Genomic DNA, 19,713 nt, shown 5'->3' on the forward strand with positions numbered 1-19,713 from the left:
CAACTTTGACAGAAGAGATAGCCATGAGTGAAGTGGGCAGGCCTTATCCTTCAGCTGAGTTGTTTACTGCCAATAGAGGTTCCTGGAGAAGAAGGGGTTCCCCTTCAGAGCAGCTTATTTTAGGACCCCAAGTTCCAGCCTCATATGTAGACTGTAGGCCCTGCATATGAACTCAACCCTTATCCTTAAAACAGGTCTTTGGGTCTGTACCTAGATTCACAGGGAGATAACTGTACGACTGCCTGCTTTAGGGTACTCTAGAGACTCAGAACTGATAGACCAAACATGTATTGTGAAATGGCTAATGAATCGTTGCACCTCGCATTGCTCTGTTCTCTAAAGCAGGGCTTCTTAGGCTCTCTCCATTTGCAACCCCTTTTTCCCTAAGAAATCATGTCACAATCCCAGATGTATACGCAAATAAAACAGATATACTTGCCAAACATCAACTCGTAAGAAATCATAATGTGACTCATGGAGCAGGCAGAGAGATTTTCCTTCCCTGCCTGTCAGGCTCCTTAGAGTTACAGTCCCTGAATCTCCAGACATGGTCTATGATTGATGGGGCTACTGTCCTGTACCCAGTATATTCTTATACATCCCTCAGCCATAGCCTGCTCACTACCCAAAGGCCTCCACACAGGGTCCTCAAGAAGAATAACACACACACACACATACACACACATGCATGCATACACACAAATGCACACACACACACACCTGTGCACATACATTCACATACACATGTACACACATATGCACATACAGACACACATGCACACATGTGTACACACATGTGCATACACATGCACATACATATGCACATACAGACACACATGTGCACATACACACGCATGCATGCATGCACACACACATGTACATGCACATACACCTTCATGCACATATGCACATACATGCACATACACATGCACACACATATGCACATACAGATACACACATGCACACACACACATGTACAAACACACATACTACCACTACCACCACCACCACCACCACCACCATCACCACCCTGTAATCCAGATCTATATATGGTGGTTTGAGCAATGAACTGGGACAGGAGGATTACCACAGATCATGGGCAGGCAGGGCTACAGAATGAGACTCTATTTCAAAATAAAAAGTAAAAAGTGGGACAGGGAGACTAGGAGAGATGGCTCAGCCAGGAAGTGCGTGCTTGCAAGCACAAGGCCCGTGTTCAGTGTCCAGAGTCTATATATAGGGGCCAGACATGGTCATGCACACTTGTAATCCCAGCTGAGGAAGAAATGACAAGTGGGTCCCTGGGCTCGATGGCCAGCCTATGCTATGGAGTTATAAAGAGGTGAGACAAGCTGTCTAGGAAGAAGATGTGGATGACAAACCCGAGGAGCAACAGTGTGCCATGGTTCTCTGGCCTACACACATACCTGTGGAGACACATAAACACACACATGCATGTGCACACATAAACACATATACATGTACACACACAAACACACATACATGTACGCACACGAGCACACACAAAGTAAAAAGAAGGCTGGGGAAATATTTTAAATGGTAGGGTGTTTGCCTGGACTTCACAGGTCCTAGGCTCAACATCCAGTCTTGAATAAAACATCTGAGAAAGCAATTCTTATCAAGACTTCCTCTGGCAGAGACCCACAGCCTCACAGGAGGTGGATAGAGAACTCAAATTGAAGATCTCCATTGGGCCCCTCCCCTTGGAACTTGGAGAACCCCTTGGAAGAAGGGAGGAATGATTGTAGGATCCAGAAGAGCCAAGAACTCCAAGAGAACCCATCCCATAGAATCAACTCAGCAGGGCTCAGAGGGGCTCCCGAGACTGAAGCAGTGGTAGCAGAACCTGCATGGTCTGCCCTAGGTCCTTTGCATGTATGTTATGGTTGTAGGCTTGGTCTTCCTCTGGGACCCCTAACAGTGAGAGCAGCAGAGCTGTCTCTGACTCTTTTGCCTGCTCTGGGACCCTTTTTCCTTTTCCTGGGTTGCCTAACCCAGCCCTGATATGAGATTTTCAGCCTCTTCATACTGCAACTTGTTATGCTATGTTTGGTTGATATCCCTCAGAGGCCTGCTCTTTTCTGAAGAGAAACGGAGGACAGCAGATCTGGGAAAGCGGGGAAGTGAGTGGGTGGGGACTGGGAAGAGGGGAGGGAGGGGAAACTGTGGTAGAGGTGTATTGTATGAGAGGATAAAAGAAAAAAATATGGGAAAGGGAAGACAGCTTTTGCACAACTCCAACCACATTGTGTTACCATGGAGACAAAGGTCACAGTTACTCAGTGTGTGGCTATTGCTACATCTTGCTTATTTTAGTAACTTTGTGGACAGAGAGTCTAGTTTCTTAACCCAAGTTGAATATTCTGCTTGTCGTACAACCAGTTTTATATATGAGCATTCATCCCGGGAAACAGGAATATTATGCAGAAAAGCTAAACAATATCTGGGTGTTCTTCACTGCCACCAGATCCTTTGAGGGTGACAGAGATAGAGGCAAAAACTCTCAAGGTCCTTGGCTTGGGGTATAGTTCAGTCAGAGAGCTCTTGTCTAGCAGATGTGAGGCCTAGACAGCTTCCCCGCCACTCTGTGCATACATGCTCACACACATTCTACTGGGTACCATTTGAGTTGCATAGTCTAGTTGTGTGCTTATAATTAGTGTAGACGTGTTTTATAAAATGCGCCCATGTAACCTGGACCCACTCTCCTCCAAACTGCTGGTGCAACCTGCTTCATCCCTCGGTGTGACATAAGTGGCCTGAATTGACACACCTGTCCTCTAGGGGGCGCCTGAGCCCAACAGGCTGGGTTTCCTGTCTCTGTAACTTAGGTAATATTTCCACTGCCAGCCTGGAGTTCTTCTGAACTCATCTGTTTGTAAAGGACATGGATAACTGCCAGGCAAATGAGCAAGCCTCACCACCGCTTCCCAGTCACATGGCCTGGGCCGTGGAAAGAGCCCAGCCGCGTGGTAAGGAAGCACTTGTCTCTACACTGCAAACGGAAAGCCTGTGGCTCAGAGAGGAGCAGCCGTTCCCTTGCCTCGCAGTCACACAGCTCAGCTACCCTGACATGGCTCACAAGGGTGAAACTGTCCCCAGATGCACAGATAGGACAGGGAACATCAGGCCAGGAAGGCAAGAGTCCCTTATTCAAGCAGGTTGCTGTTAGTTCCACAGCCTAATTGGGTTTAGGAGATTTAATGGGTGGGTCAGCTGCCCTTCCCCAAAGTTAGCATTCTGTCTAAACCCCACCCCACAATTACCTGGCAACAGCTAGGTGTGCCTGACCCACAGTTACCTAGCAACAGCCAGGTGTGCCTGATCCACAGTTACCTGGCAACAGCCAGGTGTGCCTGACCCACTATAAAGGGGCTGCTTGCCCCCTCCTCCCTCTCTTGCTCTATTGTTCTCTTGCTTCTCTCTTGCCCTCTTGGGCTCTTCCCTTCCCCATTCCCTTCCCCCTTTCTCCATGTGGCCATGGCCAGTCTCTACTCCTCTGCTCTCTCCCTCTCTCTGCCTCTACTACCCTCTTAACTCCCCTCCCTATGCCCTGAATAAACGCTATTCTATACTATACCCTCGTGTGGCTGGTCCCTCAGGGGGGAGGGATGCCTTGGCATGGGCCCATAGAACATATTCTTTTCCTCTTTATCTTTTTATAAACACATCACCCAGTCTTCTCCAAAGAGCTTCTCTCGGGCCTCCAGATTACGAAGGGCTACAGGGGTGGCCCTTCTTTGGTACTGAATTAAAGATGATGGTCACACACCTACACAGGACGTCTTCTGCCAAGCATGAGATGACCAGGAGCCAGTCAGGCTGCCATGAGTTCAGAGCTGTCCCACCCATGTGGGATTTGGGATTTGGAAAGATCTTGTCTCCAGCTCCCGACCCTTCCAGGGCCACTGAACAGGCCTGTGTGAGGCCTCTGCCTGGCACCTAGGCACTGCTCTGAACCCACTGGCTGATCCTAAGTGCGCCTTGCTGGTCCCTAGGCTCAGGCTCCTCCTCTGAGTAACAGCTTCAATGCAGGCATTGAGTGAGTGAATTCCACAAAGTGCTAGGTCTCTGGCAGGTGTTGGTTAAGTATCTGCTGTGACAAGATTGCTTTACTGCGGTTCTCTGGGGCTTGGTGGCTGGCTGGTCCCTTTGACCTACCTGTTTCCAACAAGCTCCCCAAGTGCTCTGTTCCCTTTCCTCCACCTGACCACTCCCCACGCTGGGCAGTGCTCCTCAGGGCTCTGGAGCTCTGCCTGGTAGCACAGGCCTTTTCTCTAGGTGGGCACACCCTTCCCTGTTTGCCAGAGTGCTTCCTGTTCCTCCAGAGAGGCAGGTACCTTGTTTCCATGTTGGTTTTTGTTGTTGCTGTTTGTTGTTGTTTGTTGTTGTTGATTTGTTCTGTTTTACTAAATAAGTCCGTAAATGAGTGGCAGGAATCATGAAATGCTTGACAATCAAGATTGACATTTAATAAACTGCTTCCTTCTCTGTGGTTATCTACACAGACCGCAACAACCCCTCTTCAATATTCTGCCATGCCCCACTGTTTGGTTTAATCGTCCCACCACCTCTTCCAGCCACCTCAACACACAGCACACCCGAACTTGATGGACTGAAGAAACAACCAATGAGCTGTGCTCACAGCCTCTGTAGGTCAGGGCTTGGGAGCACAGTGAGCAGATGGCTTGTTTCTGCTCCGTGCTGTCTGAGCTCAGCTGGGAGGACTCAGAAGAGGGTGACCCCAAGGCAGACTTCCTGAAAGGCTTGTCCCCTCTCACAGCTGGAAGCATCTCACGCAGCTGTCAGGCACAGGGTGTGCACGTGGCTACCCCACGGTCTGTCTGGGCTGCCTCAAACCTGGTGGTCAGGTTCCAAACATAACAGCTCTTCTGAGAAAGGACAAGCTTGGTGGCATTGCTGTGATCCAGCCTCCGACATGCAGGGTCTTTGCAAGGAGGATGTAGCTCAGTGGTGGAGTGTTTGTCTCAAGTGCAGAGACTTGCATGATGATGGAAGAAATTAGAAAGCCTTGGCAAGGTTCAAGGGAGGAGACATATGCTGCACCCCCACAGCCTGAGTGCCAAGTCACACAGGAAGACAACAGAGTGAGATAGGAGATGGTGTTAGGCCTACTGCAGGAAACAAATTACCATATCAACTCTAACTTAAAGTCTGCTTGTGAGTGCTAAGAGGCCCAGGGGACTTCAGAGGCTTGCTGAAAACCACCAAACATAGTTAGATATCACACAAAAATTTAAAAAAAAAATTGGAATAGAAGTTACCAACCCCTGTAGAAAGCATGAACACAGAGACTAGTCAGTGAATTTCATATATTGGTCATCGAGAGCCTTCCGGTTTTTGTTTTGTCGACGGAATTGTGAAGCTATAGTTAAATGGAAATAGTGTGTTTTACAACTTATAAAACAATAACAGATTGATGGTGGTAACTGGTATGAACTGGTTTCTCTCATCCAGACACCTCTGCCCTAATTTTACACGAAGTGCAGCAACAGGGGGTCTGGTGAGCTTGTACTTGGAGCTGTAGATCTTTGTTCGCATCAGGTTTTCCTCAGGCTGTACTTTCTGTAAGTCACTCACCTAATTTCCTCACAGTCTGTGAACAGGACCAGTCACACTCAGTTGTTCGCTAGAGCACTCAGTGAGACAACAGACCAGCCCCAAGTCGGTTCTATATACTTCATGAAGACCTCAAGAAAACGGCAAATCACAGACCAGGGGTGAAAGCGAAATCCAGCCCTTTCACAATCAAAATAGAATTATAAATGTAATTCTGAAAGGAAAACCGGAAAACTCAAATATGAGCACCCTCAGAAGTATTTAGATCAATTTTCTTCTATGTACATGTGTTCGGCATATACATATATGTGCACATATTGAAATTTGCACATGGAAGCCAGAAGAGTGCATCAGGCCTCCTCCTCTTCCCCCCTCCCCCCCTCCTCTAATGCTTCCCACTTGATTCCCTTGAGACTGAGTCTCACTGAACCAGAAGCTCACTGTTTTGTTTTAACTAAGCTGGCTGGCCAGAGAACTCTGGAGATCCACCCGACGCCCCGTTCTCCAGGTACCTGTGATCACACTAGGCCTTGACATGATCAGGGAGGCCTCAGACTCAGGCTCTCAAGTTTGCACACCCAGCAAACTCTCCCCAGCTTTAATCTGCATCTTAACCTACCATGATGCGTTTGGAGTCCCGACTCCGTAAGCATGTGCTAAGCACGGGTTGCACACAGAAGCCTATGCAGCCTGCTGAGGTGTGAGCTGTTGACAGACTGTGTAACCACCCTACCCTCTGGTGGCTCGAGGTTTTGTGGGAGGAGAAGATAACTGCACTGTGCACCATGGCTCCTTAAAAATACCAAAGACAACAGGAGGCTTGTCAAAAGGTGACGTTCAGTTTCACCCAAAGGGCTGAATCGCAGCCATCTTGCTAGGGGTAAGAGTTGACTCCACAGTGAGACTTGCTTCACCTCCCCTGGTCCCTGGGTCTTGTGTTTTTTTCTTTAACCAGCAGCGCAGTAAGCTGCTAAGCCATGAATGGCCCTTCAAATACTCACCAATGGCCCTACTAGATAGCCTGCTCCACACTCGCATCTTTCTCTGAAAGTCTCTTTGGAGTTTGAGTGTCTGGTCTCCTGTCTACAGATGCATTGTATGCCCACAAACCCCATGCAGGCGACATTTCGTAAATCCTTTGCCAATGGTCTAACAGGGCAGCCATGCCTGCCACCCTGTGAGAATTCTGCTGTTTCTAGAAATCAGCAGAAACCTTGGAGGGCGGTAGGGGTTTGTTCTCAATGTAGCTAGGCAGCTCTCTGAAGCCCAGATTCATTGACATCTGCAGGGGAGGGATGCTGGGACACATCTGGTTGCTGACCTGAAGTTCTGATGCATGGATTGAGTTAGGGACCTAGCGTTCCAACATCCTCTAATGTCCTGGGTACCAAGGGTGACCTGAGCAGCTGTGAGCATTGGATGTCACTGTCCTGAGTGACTCTCTTGCTTAAAACAAGTTTACAGTCGCTCCATCTTAGGTTGGACTAGCACCTTTTTCTTGTCTTTTTATCCTTACTTCCAAATCCCAGAACCTACATCCCTACACACACACACACACACACACACACGGTTCCTAGGTAAGGACCAGTTAGATGTATCTAGACTGCTGTGGAAATATTTGCCTTAGGAAGACTGGCAATTGGACAGAGTCACTTGATTCTCCACCTTCTCCACCTTCCAAAGGATGTGAAACTCCCTGGGAGTCAGCTCTGAGTCCGCCTGTACTCTGCTCACCTTTGTATGCATGGTAGGTGTCCCCGGCTTGTCTGAATAATCCCCTGGTATGGTTTATCTCATGAACTGGAGACTTAGTGCGATCCCCATCCACTAGTCCCTCCCACACACCCAGAGCCAGGCTAATGGAGTCAAAAGATCCATGTGATAGCAAGGAACTTGTGTCCAAAGAAGCAGCGTCTACACAGAGGATTCCTGAGTGACAGAACGGGGAAGCTTCCTTGCTGGAGTCCGGAGCCTACTACTTCGTGACAACAGGCGTCCTAGGCCCTCCAGCCAGCACCTGTGGTCTCAGCTCCAGCTTCAGTCCCAGAACACAGAGATCCACCTCAGGCCTAGTCGGGGACAGGTTCCAGGGCTCAAGTTATCCGGTGGTTCTGGGCGATGCCATTTAGACCTCTCTTGCCAGGTCCTGCTCTTCAGATTCCTGAAGCAATAAAGTCCAGAGAGCAGCGGTGCGGGAGCGTAGGGCGGTGACGAGCAAAGCCCCGCCCCACCGCTCCGAGGGCTGCCCTGCCCCCTGGGTCCCCGCGTGTCCCCCGCCCTCCCAGTGGCGCGCGTTTACCTGCTTTCAAGCACTGGGAGGCGGGGCGGGAGCGGGGTGCGCGCCCGTCCCCGGAGCAGCCGCTGTCAGTCACCGCCGCTGCGCGCCAGGGAGGACCAGCCTCTGGCTCAGGCGGCCTGAGCTTCACGACCCCGGAACATAGTATCCGCGCCCCAGCGACCCCTAGCCCAGCGTTGGGTCCCATCCGCCGGGATCCCGGGATCCTGGGCCCCTCTTGGCCTCCGAGCAGCAGCCAGCACCAGTAAGTGATCATTAGCAGGGACGCGAGGGGCAGCCCTGGTGCCTTTGTCTCGGGGCCCCTGCGAGCGGGAGACCCCGGTACGGAATCTGACTCCTTGAGAGGCGAAAGAAGGGGCCTTCTGTGAGGGCAGCAGAACTCTGTTTCCCTTCTTCAAGGCCAAGAGTGTCTGGGTCACACCTGACCAGAGGTGCAGGTGGCCCGGCAGGTGGCAGCTAGGCGACCTCCGGGACCCGATACCACGTCGACAGCCCCGATCTTTCTTAGGAAGGGTGGACGCGAGTATAGACTCAGGTCCACACCAGTGGGGACTGGAAGCCTGGGGGTATACAGGGGTGGTTTCCAGCTAGCTCTTGGGACTCCGGGGTCGCTGAAACTCGAGAGGCCTAGGCTTGGTGAGGGGAGGTGGCGGAGGAGTTTAGAGGGAGGAGGTGACCTCTGTCTAGAGAGACCGCCCTCAGCTACGGAGAGGGGTCTGATGGGCTCTGAGGCACACTAGGGTCCATCCAAGCCTGCGGTGCCTGCTGATCACACACCTGCTGCCCAGTGGGCGATCCCTGCCCTGCCCTTCCCCACGAGGAGAAGCAGTTTCCCTTTGAGCAGAGGGCGGTGACAGGCACTTGTTCAGGCTTCCGCCTTTCGGGGCCTGTCTCAGGCTCCTAGGCCCTTGGGCGCCGCGCGTAGCCCCCAACCCACCTGCGGCCACCTGCTGGCACTGGCACTGAGTCCGATCTTCCCGCGGTAACTTGATCTCCTGGTCCTGCCTAAGCGCAGGGTCCCAGTGGTTCCCGGGGGAGGGGGGGTGCGGGGGGGCAGTCCTCGTGTTCTGCTATGGTTTGTTGTAAACTCTGGTTTTTAGGGCTTGTATGAACCGCGCGTACCCGGTTTGGGATTTTGAGGTGGTAGTCCAGATCCATGTTTGGAACGCGGAGCAAAGCTTGGACAAGGGTTTGGTTCTCCGAGGTTCTCCTTGCTGTTTGCTAGCTAGACAGCTGCCGATCCACACAACATACGAGAGTGGATCTCTGTGTTGGGGAAACTCTTGGAACTGGATTGTGGGAGACAAACATCAGGCAGACATCATCTTTGCCTACACACACACACACACACACACACACACACACACACACACACACACACCTAGAACGACTTTTTCAGAGAAAGTGAGTTCTCATTTAAGACCTGTGGTTTGGGAGAGTCCGTCTCGCTAAGTTCAAAGGGCCACCCACCCGCTCACTCCCCATGGCTCTCCCCAATAGAGCTTACCTGCCAACACCTCTGGGGTGGGTGTGAGCACTCGGGGTCGGGGACAAGGCCATCCCAGGCCAAAGCACCTGAGAACCAGAGGCCTGTAGTGCTCTCTCAGACAACTGTACAGGTGCACACCAGTCCAGGTTGGGGTAGCCATCCCCAGCTAGATTCTCAGAAACCCGAAAGAGAAGATATGTTTTAAAATAATCATGAATGTGAGATGCAACTCCTACGGATTTAATGTTCTGAAACGACTGCTTTTTATCAACTTGAGATTTAAAAAACAAAAAACCTAGTATGCTCAAATCCATTTTGTAAATCCATTTAATGCCTGTTTAGATGTGGAGTGTTGGTTCTTTGTGGAAATGGTGTGTGTGTGTGTGTGTGATTTTTTTTTTTAAGAAAAAAAAAAGATGTGTGAATACGGAAAAAGAACCTAGCCCTGTCTTTCAAGGATGTTCCAGTTTAGACTGATTCTGGAGTGCTGAAGCTCATTTTCTTTCCTCTTCCGGTTCTTTGTGATTTTAATCTTTAGATTACATTTATTTACGTGTGTGTGTGTGTGTGTGTGTGTGTGTGTGTGTGTGTGTGTGTGTGAATATGTGTGCAGGTCAGAGGATGACTTGTAAAGAGTAAGCTTTCTTTCCACAATGTGGGTTTGTGGGTTGCAGGGATCAAATTCAGGTCGTTAGCCTTGGTGGCAAGTGATTTACCCACTGACCCATCTCACAAACCCCTCTCCAGGTTCTTCCAAACAAAGTCAGCAGCTGCCTCCCCAGGAGCAGGTGGCGGTGGCTGACCTCGCACTAAACAGCAGGCTCCCTGCTGAGAGCTGTTAACTACTGCATTTACAGCTTAACGGCCTTGGGAGAGCTCCCTCCTTCCTCCCCCCTCCCCTTCATTACATTAGTTGCCTCTCAGGCACTTGGAGACTGAAGAGCCACCTGGCCCCATTTGACCCCCTCATGGCCACTTGAAGGTGCCCCCTTCAGATAGAGATATGGCTCTGTGGTTAAAGACACCTTACTGCTCTCGGAGAGGATGTAGTTCAGTTCCCAGCACCCACATCAGTTGGCTCACACCTGCTTACAACTCCAGCTCCCAGGAATCCAGCATCATCTTCTGTGACTCTGAGGACATCAGCGCTCACAACATGCACGTACCCTCATACATACATACATACATACATACATACATTACCAAAAACAAAAATGTAAGCCCACCACCAGTGAATGACCATGCCTATTAAAGCATCCAGTCTCTGTCTCCAGGTGACCTGACACCCAACCTTGTTGTTATCCCTTCCTTGGCTTCCATTGCTGTCATTAAAGAAGAAAAGTAGGTGTCCCTGTGATTCAGCATTACGTGGAAAAGCCATGGCTTTGCAGAGAGGGGCTCTTGCTAGTCCTTTTGAGTGCACTAAGGGAAGTCTGCGAGGGAGTAACACACTGGAAAAGTCCCTGCGCCTACCAGGCAGAAATGAAGAACTGCTAGAACATTCTCCCAGGAAGGTTCTAACTCTTTGTGGAAATCTGTGCTGGGAAGACTGTAAACAAGAAACAAAGTCAGTAGGGCAGGCCAGTTAGCCACCCAATCTGATCCTTTCGGAGGCAGTGGCTCCAACACATGGGAGCCCTCTACACTTAGGACAGACTGACAAAGAGGTAGCTGGACTCCCTGAGGCACATCCAGGCTGCTGAGCTTTCTTTTCTGACTTTTTCTGCTGGCTACTCAGAACACATTGCATATTCTGAAGCCATCAGGACGTCTCCCCACTCAGGAGATTTAAAGATGTGGTTCTGTGGTTCTGAAGGTTGTTTGGTTTTGGACTTTGTAAGCAAAACCGAGAAGTTCTAGGGGCAGTATTATAAAAATGAGAGGCGGGGGGAGGGAGACAGAAAGAAAAGGAAGGAAAAGAAAAGAAAGTCAGTGGGCTGTGATATACCTCAGTTGGTAGAGCGCTTGCTTAGCGTGCATCAGGTCCTGGGTTCGATGCCCAGCAGTCTGTTACCCCAACACTTGGAAAATGAAGCCAGGAAGGTTAGAGTTCAAGGTCAACCTCTGCCACATAGAGAGTTTCAGGCCAGCGAACAACATGAGGCATGAGACCCGGCGCCAATAAACATAAAATAAAAAGATGTCTGAAGAATGGAATCAACAGAGTGAGCGCAACATCTGGGACATGTGACACTAGATGTGTGACTAGACATCTCTAAGGTCTGAGAGATCAGCCCCATACTTAATAAAGTATGAAAAGAACTCAACCCACAGCTACTCAGGGGGGAAAGCTAAAGCGGTGATAAGATACAGTTTCACATTCCTCATGCCAGTGAGGAGTCTCAGGTCCTGACTGCGCCAAGTGTGAAGGAGGATGTGGAGAAAGGAGACTCGCATTATTGATTAGCGAGAGATCAACGTTTTACTGAATGACCTAGGAAAGCTGATGTTGGATATGCCCAAGGCAGGCTCGAACTCTTGGATCTCCTGAAGGATATCCAGAATGGAGCCCCAACCCCAACCCTAACCTTTGGAATGATGCATAACACTGTGTATATTTAGTTGAGACAATCTGTTAATTTTTTCTGTTTGGGGATAATAGCAGCCCTATGGTGACTGCAAGACATCACATAGAGAGTTGGAGCTGGAGTGAGTGGCTCTGGCTGTAGCGCTCAGATGGATGGTGAGTTGGCCACAACTCCCTGGGCTACATAGTGAGACTCTGTCAGAGATGAGGGGAGGAGAAGAGAAGGTAGAATGAAGGGAGACAGACAGACAGACAGACAGAGACAGAGAGATAGAGGGGAAGGAAGTAAGAAGGGAGGGGAGAAGGGAAAAGATAACAATACAGAGCTCACTCATGCATACAACCCTCACCTTGTCTCCCCAGTGATAACATCTTCCAAAGTACAGCACAGAACACAACCACGCACTTAGCTGTGACACCAACTCAGACTGCAGGCTCCACCAGTTTCCACACCAGCATCCCTATGCCTGTCTCTGAGTCTGTGCATCTAGCTGTGTCAGTGTCTCTGTGTGTCTCATGCCTATGTCTCTGTGTGTTTGTGTCTGTGTGCTTTGTGACTGTCTATCTGTCAGGATATATGTGATGTCACTGTGTAGAACATCTGACTGCTAGCAACATCAAGGATGAACCCCAGGGCCCTCTCTGTGTGGTGCCTCACGCTATTCTTCCTAGGTGCAGGCAGGCAACTTCCTCTGTTCCCCTCCCTCAGGGCAGGCTGCCAGGATGCTGTTCCTCCATTTCTCTGGTGCTGTCATCTCTGTACAAACACATCGATGTGGCACGTCCTGGGGTCGGCATTTTTCTGCAGTTCGAGTTCCGCCAGCACACAGGTGCCTGAGCGCTCGCTCATGCCGTGGTTTATTCTGTGTGGTTGCTGTGGCCTTCGTGGTGCAGAAGCTCTGCCTGCCATCCAGCCTCCTTGAAAGACTGCTTGGGTCCTTTCAGCATTCTGAATCATTCTGAGTTATTGCACACAAAACTGCTATGAACATCCACCGTCTGCTTGTGTGAACGTCGTTTTCATACCTCTGGGACAAACGCCCAAGAGTGCGGTCGCTGAAGCTCATGGTGACCTGTTTAATTTTATAAGGAATGGGCATCTCATTTCCAGGATGCTGTGACACTACATTCCACTCAGCACTGTCAGAGAGAATGGACCTCACACACATTCAGGAGAGTCACTGGTTTGGGGTTTTGTTTGCTATTCTGACATACAAATGGGACAGTCCATGGTGGTTTTGGCAGTGTCAGAGATGAAGTGTACGCATCTGCCACTCACAACTCCTTCAGCAAAAAGGCTACTTGTTTCTTCCCCTCACGATTAAATCCGATGGGTTGTTTCTAACACTGGCTCGTTTCTGACAGTTTCACCAATGTTTTCTCCTCCTCCAGGGGACTGCTCAGAGAGAAAGTTGCCTCTAATCAGGACAAGCATTTTGGGGAATTCCTTCTCCCTTTGGTGGTTGGCAGGGTGGGGATTTTTGCTCCTTTGTTTTGTTTCTGATGTAAAGTCGTAAGGCTTATTCACCTAGCAGAGTATGGTGGCATCTTCCTTGAAGCCCGGCACTTGGGATGCAGAAGCAGAGGATGTCTGTGAATTCCAAGCCTGCCAGAGGTACATAGTGAGACCTTGTCTCCAAACAAACAGAAAGGAAAGAGAAAACAGAAGCTGGTGGTTCCCTACCTGTCTCAGGCCTAGGGACCCTCCTGCTTCTCTTTTTCTGTTTCGTTGACGGGCTTTAGTTTCTCCTTTCATTCACACTTTAGCTTGCGATCCATTTTTAGTAACTTTTGTGTCAAGTATGAAGTTTAAGCTGAGGCTTTTTGCTATTGTGCCTTTCGGGTTTAATGAAAGAATATTGGGAAACATAAGCCAGGCTGGGTAGTACATGGCTTTAATCCTACTAGTTAGGAGGCAGAGACAGGTGGATCTCTCTAAGTTACAGGCTAACCTCTTCTTCATAATCAAGTTCCAGGCTAGCCAGGGCTGCGCAGTGAAGCCTTGTCTCAGAAGGAAAATAAAAGACAAACAAACGATGAAGAAACTGCTTTTGTTTCCTTATCTTGTCTTTGGCTAGACTCCTGAGTGCTGTACTGAGTAGGATTGTCAGGACTGGCCTGAGGACAGCATTCTGTTTCCTTTGATTCATTATTTGTATAAACAGAAAGTGTCTACCCCACAGCTGTGCACATCCCTCTGCCTTACGTAGGGTGAGGCTACTTGGTGCTCTCGTTCACACTGCATAGCAGCCCTGCAAGTGTGTGGCCCACCTTTGGGAGTGCCAAGCGACGAAGCCTATCTAGAGACTTTTCTGTGGGATTTGTTTCCCACCTGCTCTTCTGACCTGGAAACCTGAAGGTCGAGAAGTCAACACACACACACACACACACACACACACACACACACACACACATTGGGTCATCTTCCCTCCATATCAGGGGCTGTATTGTCATCCTCAACTCTGAGTATAGCCCCTGCTCTGATTACATCCCTGTCTTCTGATGAAGAAGGGACCAACCTGCCCGCATTGTGTTTCTTCCCTTGTGTTGTCTATAGCCTGCACACCTTTCCCTGAAAAGTCTTACTAAGTGCATTGCCCTCAGCTTTGTCCCTGGCACATTCTTACACAGTCCTGGAGACTGGGCTGGGAATGCAGTCTTCGAACCTCTGGACTAACTCAAAAAAGGAAATGTACAGACATGGCCCTCGCGTCTAGCTCTGTTCAGCAGGTCTGAACAATTCCACGTGCACACAAACCCATCTCAGTGTCATTAAGACACCCTCTGTGTATCCCTATCAAGTGGAATGTTTGTAGACGTGTTGATGGAGAGATTGATAAAGTTTATGCTAACAATGTATGTGTATTTTTGACATTCATTTCTGAGTCTCTACCCATACTTAGTCATATTTCCTACCCATATGCTGCTGCTGTGTCTCGTGAGGCATGCTGTGGGTAATCACATCCCTTGATTCTTCATGTGCTTGAGGTCTACGTAGAGTTGCGAGGTAAAATTACAGAGATGCACTGAGGGTTTCCATCTGTACAGCAGAGGCACAGGTCAGCTATCTTCTGGACACCAGAGACGGTGCAGTGATCTCAGGCTGCATTGAGGGAAAGTAGATGGAGTTCTTGCCTTCGAGGGATTGTGGTTTTCTTAAGAAACTTAGAAGGTCATGAATACGTTTCCTAACATAAAGTACCTGCTGACCTCCCTGCAGTGTGTTCAGACCAACCCCACAGGGCCTCTGAAGCAGAAGGACTGCACTGGCTTCTCAGGGGCCAAGGCTGCTGGCTTAGCCACAGGACCAGCCCTCAGTAGACACCAACTGATGATAAACTGTAGGCACATGCCCTCTCCCCTCCATTTACTCTCCAGGTCTGTTAGCCTCCCAGAGTCCCTTGGTGAGCATCCTCAAGCTCAGGCTGAGACACCTAGTTCATTCCTGGCAGACCTGGGGTGGCTTCACTTCCCTGCTGCATTTGAACGGTGGCTCTCATGCGATGGAAATGTAGCTCAGTTGGTGCAGTGTTTGCCTTAAATATGTGAGATTCTATTCTCAGTACTGCAGATATTGTATGGTGCTACAGGTCTGTATCCCAGACCTCAGAGATGGAGGCAGGAGGATCAGAAGTTCAAGACCATACTCTGTAACTGGCAACGACAAGGCCAGCCCTGTATACAAGATACATTTGCCCCCAAAGGACGAGAGATTCAACCATCTCCCTGCGCCCCACACACACCCCATTCTGGAATAGTCAATGTATTTTAGTCACTGCACCATGTACCACAACAGATCTCTGGTGTGTGCTGCATAAACACGTGGCTTTGCTACAGTATCTGGTTTCACCCTACATCGAATGCCCAGCAAAAGCCTGACTATACAGAAATCAGATGTTTAAACCTGCTTTCTGCCTCTAGAAGCCAGATAAAGGGTTGGGGCATGGTTTAAAGTGTTGCCTGAAAAGACCAGGCCCATTAAATCAATGATTAAAAAATTCACAGTGGAGGGGAAAAAAATGTTGTTGTCTTTGGTTTTGTGGTGGTGATGGTAGTTGTGTGTGTTGTTGCTGTTTTGTTTTGTTTTGTTTTGTTTTGTTTTGTTTTGTTTTTGAGATTGGCTCTCATGTAGTCTAGGTTGACCTCAAACCCATTTCGGAGGAACAGGAATGGTCTTGACCTCCTGATTCTCTTACCTCCAACTCTCAAGTGCTGGGACTATAGGCAAGTGTAACCATTCTCTTGTGTGCATGTTTGCGTGTGTGCACGTGGGTGGTGGGTAGAAACAGCATGTGTGTGGGAATGGGGTGTACATGCATTGTGTATAGGAGGGAAAGGTGTGGGGGAGGGGTTCTTGGGGTGCCTGGGGAGGGATGGGGAGCAGTACTGCTGGTTGTTTTTATTTAGTGGTCTGATGACATAATAGCCTTGGGGTGTCCTGAAGTATAGTGTGAATGCTCGCTGAAACTGGAATACACACCCTATTTCGGAAACAGGCCTGATGCATGCACCCCATCATACGTCGCTGTACGTGGCAGTGTTTGAAGCACTGAGCTCTAAAGGGGAGATGGTGGGTCTTAATTACATTATCATCTTCATGTGTCCAGACCTATTGCTGCAGAGAGAAGGATTTAAAGCAGATGCTAAAAGCCAGGCCTGTTTGCTTCCAAACTGCTTGTTGGGAGCTGTTATAGATGGGGAGGTAGAACACAGAAATGCAGAGATCATGATAAGGCCTGCAAGCAAGATTAGATAGATAAAGAAATGACAGAGAGAGACAATAGGTAGAGAGATAGATGATACATAGATAGATAGATAGATAGATAGATAGATAATTCATACATACATGCATGCATATATATACACATATACATACATACATACATACATACATACATACATACATACATACCAGAGCAGACAGGTGGCAGAGATATGGGTAAATAGGTATAAATAGATGATTGATAGATAGGTAATATAAAGAAAAAATGAATAATAGAATATAGATGATAGATAAATAGATGATTGGTAGATAGATAGATAGATAGATAGATAGATAGATAGATAGATAGATAGATAGATAATGCATACACACACCACACACACACACACACACACACACACACACACACACACACACACACACACACTGATACCTCACTGAGCCCCAGTCTTCAGGACTTCATTTACTGGTCCTCCCCACACAGGTAGAGTTTGTGAGACTCAGCCTTCATTCTACATTCAGAGGTTTACCTCCGACCTCTTTCTGTCGAAGGAGCTTAAGTATTGGGGGGCGGGGCAGCTGCTCTGAAGCCTGAGTAGCTCCCCTCCAAGCTCCAGCATTAGCTCAGCCTTCTCTGGGGAATAATATTTCCAGTCACAGCCTCTGGAGTCTTCTGCAGGCCGCTGATGTGAGGCGTTCAGAGATTAATTACACCATTTACTAACACGGAGCTCCTGAACTCACATGGGGGTCACCATCAGATAAAGCCACGGAAAACCCAAAGTCCCTAAAGGTCCTGCAGTGATCCCGGCTTCCAGCACAGCAAGGCCTGGCCACTTCTTCTATGATAAGGTGGTGGAGAGAGAGTTCATAGAACTGACTTAAACTCTGCTGAGAGTGAAAAACAGACTGTAGTCTAACTGCACACTGAACCGTCAGAAGCCGTAGCTGACTGCTCGAAATATGAAAGTGGACAGAGAACGAGGGTGAGGAGCCCAGCGGTGTCTGCAGGCTTTGAGGAAGAAAACAGCACCCATCTGAGGTCTCTGCACCTTGGCAGCTGCAGGCTGCAACTTGCCCAGGATCACACCCTGTCCCTTTTGAAATTGATCACGTGTCTTCAGTGTCCTGGTGTCAAAGCTGGTGACAGCTGCGCCAGACACTCTGTGGACTGACCCAGTTTTTGATGCCTCTGCTTTAGCAAGGTCTGGCTGGAGTCTCATGAGAGTGTACTCCCCACACTAGGATGAGGGGGGAAGTCATTCATTCACAGAAGCATCCTTCCCCCACAGCTCTGAGTGAATTAACATGTGTTGACTGAGACACTGGGCTTGTGACTTTGGGAGTGCAGGCGCGGTAAAGGCGAGTGATCCTTTTTGAAGGGCACAGTCCCACCTTTGGTGACTGTAGATCTCCTCGTAGCCCTGTACATAGGGGTCTAAGCCTGACCCTGACAATGGCCGTTAGCACATCTGAGGTGCCAGCCATCTGCTCCTTCCCTGCTCCTCTGCCTCACTGGCATCTGGCATGGAAGGTGTCAGTCCAATAAAAGGGAGGGCAGGTTTGCCTTCCTTGAACACCCAGAACTTCCCTCTTTTGTACTGGCACCTACCTCTGCTGCGAGGCTCGCTTCCTGTGGGTGCTCTCCTAGGAACAGAGTGTGTGCTGAGGTGCCTGCCCCTGCTTGAACAGAGGTTCCCGCTCCAGATGAGTCTGCAGCCCTCAGCTTCTGCTCTCTGTCCTACTGTGTAAGGGTGCATGGATCTCACTGCCCCTGTAGTTTCTGGTCCTCATGGCACTTGACCCTGGTTCTCACAGTACCCAGACTCTGATCGTCCTACTACCAGACCCTGGTTCTCACAGTACCCAGACTCTAGTATTCACACTGTCCAGTCCTTGGCCCACCCAACCCCTCTTGTTTACATACTGTTTAGGTCTAATGCCATGCTGCAACTCAAGGGGTAGTCTGATACCCATGAAACATGTAGACATTTCCTTCTTCTCCTCCCCCTCTGTGTGTGTGTGTGTGTGTGTGTGTGTGAGAGAGAGAGAGAGAGAGAGAGAGAGAGAGAGAGAGAGAGAGAGCACATGCTCCTGGTCTGGGTAAGAGAAAGTGACTTTAGAATTTCATTTGCACTTCTTTTCACTCACTGGATGAAGTACCTGCTGTATACTATCACAATTCAGGGTGCTGAGGACACCTCAATGCATAAAGCTAGGACCCACTTTGCTGTCGTCCCAATGAGGTGACAAGAGAGCAAAGGCCCGGGGTATTATCATGGAGCAGTAGCACCCAGGGTCTGGCGCGGTAACACTTGAGGCTGGGTGTTTGCAAGGACCTGTGGTGGCAGAATCTGGCTTGGAGAACTTGCTGAGCCTTTTAGAACATCCAAAGTCGAATGAAGCAAGTCTAGAGGCTTCCTGGGACGCCTGGGTCTTCCCTGCCCTTCCTTACGGGACGGGCTGAGCTCCAGGGCAGCAGGTACATGTTCTTTCTGCTGGCGCTTCACCTCCCTGCTTTCTTGGCTGCCTCTGGCCCTGATCACTTGGCAGACACTGTGACATTGACTGTCGTTGTCTCTCACCTTGGACTTGGTGTCCAGCATTGTGAATCCGGTGTCAGCAGCTGACACGGAGCAGACAACTTTGCTGACACCTCCTCAGGAGATGCTGTGCTTCTAAAGATACCCCTGTCCCTGAGCGCTCGCATCAAGTTCACACCTATCCCGACAGAAATCAGAGCACAGCGTAGGCGATGGGAGCTGAGCCTTCCAAGCCGTGCCCCTCCCCCACGCCTCCCCCCCCCCCCCCCCCCCCCCCGTGTCCTGGGAGGAAAACTGGACCACATTCAGAGAGACCTGGGAGCTGCCAGTGACAGGAACAGGTAGAATTCTGGCCTCTTACTCCAAGGCCATTTCCTCCTGCTCCATCACGTACCCTTTTAAGTAAATTCTGCTGCCTTTAAAACACACACACACACACACATACACACATAGACGACTTATATTTTACAACTGAGATCAAAAGAGCACGTACAGATTTTGTAATCTGGAGAGAGGCATGATCAGAGTTTACCA

The 19,713-nt window shown here is 49.4% G+C and overlaps 1 protein-coding gene across 11 annotated transcripts in view; it reads left to right on the forward strand.

Moving 5' to 3' along the window:
- The first annotated feature begins 7,837 nt into the window (after positions 1-7,837).
- The window catches only part of Mbp (myelin basic protein), a 110,547-nt gene continuing 98,671 nt past the window's right edge, over positions 7,838-19,713 (forward strand). For 4 of the 11 annotated variants that reach the window (XM_006526454.3, XM_030250358.1, XM_006526456.3 and 1 more), the window contains exon 1: positions 7,838-8,141. The gene's annotated coding sequence lies outside the window, so the exon portion shown is untranslated. Of the gene's footprint in view, positions 8,142-8,721; positions 8,880-19,713 lie in introns of those variants that run through there. The other 7 variants (XM_006526452.4, XM_006526455.2, XM_006526453.3 and 4 more) reach the window with 3 other exon arrangements.

Source organism: Mus musculus, chromosome 18, assembly GCF_000001635.26.
Source record: "Mus musculus strain C57BL/6J chromosome 18, GRCm38.p6 C57BL/6J".
Classification (NCBI taxonomy): Eukaryota; Metazoa; Chordata; class Mammalia; order Rodentia; family Muridae; genus Mus; species Mus musculus.